Genomic DNA, 7,599 nt, shown 5'->3' with positions numbered 1-7,599 from the left:
ATTAAAAGACGCTTGCTCCTTGGAAGGAAAGTTATGACCAACTTAGCATATTGAAAAGCAGAGACATTACTTTGCCAACAAAGGTCTGTCTAGTCAAGGCTGTGGTTTTTCCAGTGGTCACGTGTGGATGTGAGAGTTGGACTATAAAGAAAGCTGAGCACTGAAGAACTGATGCTTTTGAACTGTGGTGTTGGAGAAGACTCTTAAGAGTCCCTTGGACTGCAAGGAGATCCAACCAGTCCATCCTAAAGGAGATCAATCCTGAGTGTTCATTGAAAGGACTGATGTTGAAGCTGAAACTCCAATACTTTGGCCACCTGATGTGAAGAGCTGACTCATTGGGAAAGACCCTGATACTGGGAAAGATTGAGGGCAGGAGGAGAAGGGGATGACAGAGGATGAGGTGGCTGGATGGCATCACCGACTCGATGGACATGGGTTTGGGTAAACTCCAGGAGTTGGTGATGGACAGGGAGGCCTGGCGTGCTGCGGTTCATGGGGTTGCAAGGAGTTGGACACGCCTGCGCGACTGGACTGCACTGAAGTCTTGTTGCCGAGCACAGGCTTTCTGGTGCGTGGGCTTTAGTAGTTGCAGCAAGTGAGCTCAGTAGCTGTGGCTTTGGGCTCTAGCACACGGGCTCATCAGGTGCGACACATGGGTTGGTTGCTCCGCTTCATGTGGGATCTTCCCCGTTGAGAGATCCAACATGTATCTCCTGCGTTGGCAGGTGGGTTCTTTATCACTGAGCCACCAAGGAAGCCCGAAAAGGTTTTTTAATAGTGGGGGTGCACAGAACTGATTGGTGTGTGATTATTTCTTCAGCCTCTCACATGAAAAAAAATTCCACCCAGTAGTTACAAACTGTATTTCTAGTTACGGGACATACATTTTAAAAGAGGGAACGCTCATTTTCACTGGAAAGCTGATTAGAAACACTTGTCAGGAGCATATTTCTGGTGTATGAAATCACTATATTTTTGTATCTTTGGTTTTTCAAGTTTAATACCAGAAAGGAAGCCACAAGACTATCTACTGGAGCCATTATCAGGGACAGACCCCCGGGGGTCAACAGTTTTACTGTTGCAATGTGACATCCTGTGTTCTCATGACATTGGGGCCTCGCTAGAGTGCTTTCTGTAGAAGGCCCCTATCAGGAAACCCTTCTGCAGATGAAAAGCGTCTTGCCAACCGGACCGCAGGGATGAGCTAGAAGATGGATGCTCCCTCCTCCCCCACAAATTCTCTTCAGTCTGAGGGGAAGGAAGATGCAATTTGAACAGATATGGAAGAGGCTTTTTTTTTTTAAACTTTGATTGATGTGAGTTGAGTAACAGTCAGACTAAAAATAAGGAAATTCTGGTCAGAAGCCTGTTATCTTGAACACTCTCTTCCATCAGATTTTTAAGAAGATCATTTGTGCTTCTCGTGTAGATAAAATAACTCCCAGAAGTTGCAAGTTCCTCTTGTCATGCTATCTCGCCTAAAGAGATAGAACTGGTCATCTGGGCTTTAGTAAAATTTTCACTTTTTGCAACCAGTTAGCATCTCTGAGCTCTGTTAATGTGCATGACACATGCTTCCTCCTCATTAGGCACTTTGGAAAAGTGTCAGCATTTAAGGTCGTGAGAACTGGAGTTTTGTTCCCTCTTAAGAGTGTGGTATTAAGGAAACTGAGCTATGCACCAGGATGGCCCTCTTCTCCTCAGGCTTAGCTTTTGCAGCATTCTTACAGAGTCAGAATGTGGGCTTGGGGGCAGACAGACAAATAAGGCAGGTTCTCAATAGAAAAGCAGCCAGCGGTGAGGCAGTGTGAGGGGTCCGGGACCTGCCTTCCTCAGCCCTGTTCCTCTCCTCACTCCACAGGCCACATCAGTTCTCGCTTGTGTCAGTCAGACTTTCCAAAGAGATTTCTTTGTTATGGGGTGTTTATTTCTTTCTGTGTTTTCCACATTCTTAAAATTCTTAATTGAGAATACACATATTAATTTCCTAATCAATGTGATGGAGTTAGATGACTAGTAAGTAAATGCAACTGTTACATGTGTTGGAAAGGAAGGTGTTAAGGATTCTGCAATTTGATACACTTTGGCTGCCCCTGGAAAAGGGCTTTAAACCAGTGGTTCTCAAAATGTGATCTTTGGACCAACAGCCTCAGCATCAGCTGGAAACTTGTTCAAAATGCAAAATCTTCAGCTCCATCTCAGGCCTATTGAATCAGAAACGGAGTAGGGCCCACTGTTGATTCCAACGCACACTGAAGCTTGAGAACCTCTGCTGGTTTAAATCATGACAAAGGATCAGCTGGACCAGATCCTTGCCCTTTTCTTCTTATTGGGAAAGGCAACTTGGCCTAGATGGTGCTGTTGTGACAGACCAGTTACTGCACCCATCTCAGTTTGACTCAGTTGCACCAATTAAACCGCATAACTGCACCTTTATTTTCCTTTCCTGGAAATGACTTTCTTCACCCCTAAATGCTTCATTCCTCTCTAAGAGTCTCTAAAGATGGAAATAGCCCTTTTCTCTGGAATGAATCCCGCTGTCATCTCACTGGTACCTCTGATTTTTTTATCTTGTGCCTTAAGAATCCTGCCTGCTTTTGGACTTCCTACAGATCCAGGCCTTGGTCTTAAGGTTTTTTGTTTTTTTTTTTCAAATTCTTTCTGGGAAGACCACTGGACCTTGAAAATGTCTTTGACAAACCACAGATGTTCATGTTCAAAAGTGAAAATGCATAGTAACACCCTTTAATAGTCTACATCTCACCCTGGAGAACTCATGTGGGCTGTTAACCCTATATTTCTTCCAACATTAGTCTTAATAAGAATACCTCTTGTTTTTGAGTGTTTATGTTCAAGGAATCATCTTGAACATTTATCATGGCTTCTATCATTGAATCCTTACAACAGTTCCATGAGATCCAGGTGATGTCACGATCCCCAATTTACAGAGGAAGAAACCGAGATCTAGAGGGGGTGCCCCGGAGCACATGGCCTGACAAGCACAACATTCTGCTCCTCTTTTTTTTTTCCAGCTACTTTTTTATTGACTAAGGCCAACCTTGATAGGTTGCATTTAGCTATTCCCCAGAATATCCAGCCTCTAGCTGAAATATCAGAGAGCAGTGAATTGACCAAAAAAATAGATTAAAAGGTATATAATGGAGAAAAACAACAACTTTAGACAGAAAGTCGAGGATCTGGGTTTAAGTTCTGGTTCTCCGCCAACAGGATGCTGACTTTCCCAAAGTGTCCGTTTTCTCAGACTGTTAACTGTGTTGGTGACATCCACTTCTCAGGGTTGTTATGAGCGTCCTAAGTGAGCCCGCCCAGCTAGAGGCCTCGTGGTGCTATTTCCAGGGGACTCGAAGCTAATCATGCATCATTAATATGAAAGAGGAGCAGCCTCCGCTCTCTAACCAGAGTGCCCTTCATTCGTGCTGCAGAGGCATGCAGCGGTTTCTCTGGCTGTGCCTTCTGTGGGGGGTGGTATGAGGGGGCAATCCAGGTAAGTGAGGGGATGGGAACCACCCAGCCAATTTGTCTCAAGGCTCCTGGCTGCCCACCCTCTGTGCCTCCCGAGCGCTTTATTTATACTTGTCCTATGAAATAGCGGGCAAACAACAGGCTTCTTATGTACATTTTGGTACTGGGGGCTAGAACCAGATGGGGGTCTCTGATAGGAATGTCGCAGCGCCCCGAAGGGCACAGGCTAGGCCTGCCTGGAAACAACATTCTCTTGACTGCTCAGACCTCTCTGGTTAGGGGTGGGAGTGGTGCATGGCGGAAACACAGAGAAACATCTAACAGAGAGGCTCTGACTGGGAAATAGGACTGTAGCGATGTGGGCTGGGGCGGGGGAGGGTTGGGAGTGGTGTGGACGCCCACTCAGCCCCCCAACCCCCCTCAGAGTCAATGCTGCAGCTCCTATAGAGCAGAGAGGCGGGGGTGGGGCGGCCCCGGAGTTTCAGCCGCACCTCCGTGAACAGGCTGCAACTGCCCGCCAGTGCAGGCCTGTGAGGTCTGAGTCCTGGGGGAATAGCTGGCGGTGAGTGGAAAGTGACAAGAAACAGGAAGCTGGGAGGGAAGGATCCCAGGGGACCACCTTCCTTTAGCAAGTCGTTTGTAGCCGCGGTCGCCCTGCGTCTGCCTGCCTCCTGAATCCACCACAGCGTGCTCCCAACCCAACAAGATCCCAAAGGTCTTCCATTTATTCCAGCACACCTAGGATTTCTTTTTTGAGTGCGGCCTGTGTGTGTGTATACGAGAGAAACAGGCAGAGCATCAAGGGTTCGTGTGTTGCAGAGGCCGGGAGGCTGGGAGGGGGGCTTCCCATCCCCCTGGGGCCCCTCCTCTCTCGTCAGTGTAGCCAAAGGACACATTGACTGTGGGGTCCTCCCGTTTCCCCAGGCTAATTACATGCCTCTTTATGAAAGGAAATAGTTTCCCGGCCGAGCTGGGAAACCCAAGTCCCCGGTGCCCCCTCGTCGCGGGTATCATGGGAAGGACAAGAAAGGAGGCAGCTGCTCACACTTTCCCCTGCCTTCCCCGGCCTCGCCTGGGGCGCCCAACCCGGCCTGGAGACGCGGAGCGCCTCCTCCTCCACGCAGACGCCTCGGAATCCACCTCTGGGCCGCGCTGAGAGACGCGGATGCTGGGAGGAAACCCTGGCGAAGGATGCGAGGAGGTGGGGGACACGGGCTGGGCGTCCGAAGAGACCCTGAGGAAGCGGAGTTGTTTCCTCACAGCCCCTCAGCTGCTGCCCGGGTGGGAGGGCGATGTGGCTGCCCCACCCCTGCTGCGCGCAGCTGCCGGGGATGGAGCCGCCGCCGGGGATGGAGCCGCGGCTCAAGCTTGGCCGCGGGAGGGCTGGGAGAGGGAAGGGAGGAACGGCCCGGGGTCGGAGGGGGCGTTGGCGAAGGCCCGGGACGGGGCTGCAAGATCCTCCTCTCTCCTAGGGCCTGCCTCCTCCGCCCGCCCAGTCCCCGGGGGCTGGGTTCAGAAAAGCGCCCCTCGTGGGATCCTAGGTGAGGACGTGGAGAGGCGAGTATGGGAGCAGGAAGCAGCTGGGCTGCCGCTTCCCGGGAAAGGTCGCTAGTGCGGCAGAGGCCAGGATGTGAGGGTTACGGGCACCTCTCCTCTTTCCTCTGTCGGTGAGACAGACAGATGGACCCAAAGAGACGCAGAGAGAAGAGATCCCACGATCCACAGTCGCTGCGAGACCCACAGCGAGAGGGAGGAAGCCGCTGAGCGGGGAGGGAGCCGGCCGTGGAGCCCAGGGGAGGCTGACCCTGACCCTGAGCTCGGGGCTGCCTACCCGAACTTCAACGCCTGTCTTCCAATTCTTTGTTTTAAAAAAATTGCCACAACTGGGGAGGCTGGGACTGGGGAAACCATGCAGAAGAGTGAGGGGTAAGCTGCATTTGTGGTCTTTTGATGACGATTCAGCAACCTCTTTCCTGAGGAAAATCTGCCCACTTGTTTATTATCCCTCAGTCAGTCCAGAAGCTCAGTGGTGTACGATGCTTTGTGATCCCATGGACTGCAGCACACCAGGCCTCCCTGTCCATCACCAACTCCCAAAGTTTTACTCAGACTCATGTCCATCAAGTCAGTGATGCCATCCAACCATCTCATCCTCTGTCGTCCCCTTCTCCTCCAAGGAAGTCCCTCAATTATTATACTTCAACTGCAGTCACCGCAGAGCTGGATAAAGAAGCAGAGGACTGGAGACTGTGAACCCCTTGAAGGCAGATCTCTCTCTATCCTATTTGAAATCTTTATTGAGATAATTGCAAATTCACACACAAAAAGCTACTAGCAATAATACAAAGACATTCCTTGTACACTTTTCCCATTTTTTCCCAAAGGTAACATTTGCAAAGCTATAGTACAGTATCACAACCAGGATATTGACTCTGATACAATCCACAGATCTTATTCAGCTTTTCCATTTTACGTGTGCCTGTGTGAGTGTTTAGTCTTATACAGTTTTATCACCTGTGTATGTTTGAGCCGTCACAATCCAGATTCTTAAGTTACGACAGGGAACAAGGATCCCTGTGTTGCCCTTTTATAACCATCCCTGCCCGCTGTTCCTGGCAGGCACTATTCTGTGAGTCATTTCTAAGGTTTTATTTCAAAAATACTATATAAAATAAATCACATCACATGTGTCTTTTGGGAATTGGCTTTTCTCTCTGCATAATTCCCTGAAGATCCATCCAAGTTGTTGTGTGCATCAATAATTCATCCCTTTTTTTCGTTTTTATTTATGAGTAGTAATTTGTGGTATGTTGGTACCAGAGTTTATTTAACCATTCACCTTTTGAAGGACATATGGGTTGTTTCCAGTTTGGGGCTATTACAAATAAGGCTGCTATGGATGTTCAGTTTATGTGAATATCAAGTGATTTTCTATCCAATGACCACATTGCATGGGCACACAGTGGGTCCTCAGTAAATACTCCTTGGAGACTGAAGACAACTGACTTTGGCACTTCCATCCAAGAGGGAGGATGGGAGGATCACAGTAATGACAGGAGTTACCCTCAACAAGGAACCAAAAATCAAGGCTCCATCTGAAGAAAGAACTGATCAAAAGACACAGAGTCATCAGCATTAAGCAGTGGGGACAATGAGGGCAAGATGCTATATAGAGACAAAAGGTAAGGTTCAACACACCACCTAGAGTAATGGAAATAAAAGCAAAATTAAACAAGTGGGACCTACTCAAACTTAAAAGCTTTTGCAGAGCAAAGAAAACTATAAACAAAGTGAAAAGACAACCCTCAGGATAGAAGAAAATAATAGGAAATAAAACAACTGACAAAGGATTAATCTCCAAAATATACGAGCAGCTCGTGCAGCTCAGGACCAGAAAAGCAAACAACGCAGTCAAAAAGTGGGCAGACAACCTAAACAGACACTTCTCCACAGAAAACATACAGATGGCTAATAAGCACATGAAAAGATGCTCAACGTTGCTCACTATTAGAGAAAGGCAAATCAAAACTACAATAAGGTATCACTTCACACTGGTCAGGATGGCCATCACCAAAAAATCTACAAACAATAAATGCTGCAGAGGGTATGGAGAAAAGGGAACCCTCTTGCACTGTTGGTGGGAATATAAATTGATACAGCCACTATGGAAGATGGTATGGAGATTCCCTTAAAAACTAGGAATAAAACCACTATATGACCCAGCAATCCCACTACTGGGCATCTACTCTGAGGAAATCATAATTGAAAAAGACACGCATACCCCAGTGTTCATTGCAGCGCTATTTACAACAGCTAGGACATGGAATCAACCTAGATGTCCATCAACAGATGAATGGATAAAGAAGCTATGGTACACGTATGCAATGGACTATTCAGTTCAGTTCAGTTCAGTTCAGTCACTCAGTCGTGTCTGACTCCTTGCAACCCCATGAATCGCAGCACGCCAGGCCTCCCTGTCTATCACCAACTCCCGGAGTTCACTCAAACTCATGTCCATCGAGTCGGTGATGCCATCCTGCCATCTCATCCTCTGTTGTCCCCTTCTCCTCCTGCCCCCAATCCCTCCCAGCATCAGAGTCTTTTCCAATGAGT

Source organism: Bison bison, unplaced genomic scaffold (genome assembly GCF_000754665.1).
Source record: "Bison bison bison isolate TAMUID 2011002044 unplaced genomic scaffold, Bison_UMD1.0 scf7180017864338, whole genome shotgun sequence".
In the NCBI taxonomy this organism is placed as follows: Eukaryota; Metazoa; Chordata; class Mammalia; order Artiodactyla; family Bovidae; genus Bison; species Bison bison.
Note: the sequence above shows the minus strand (reverse complement) of the source record.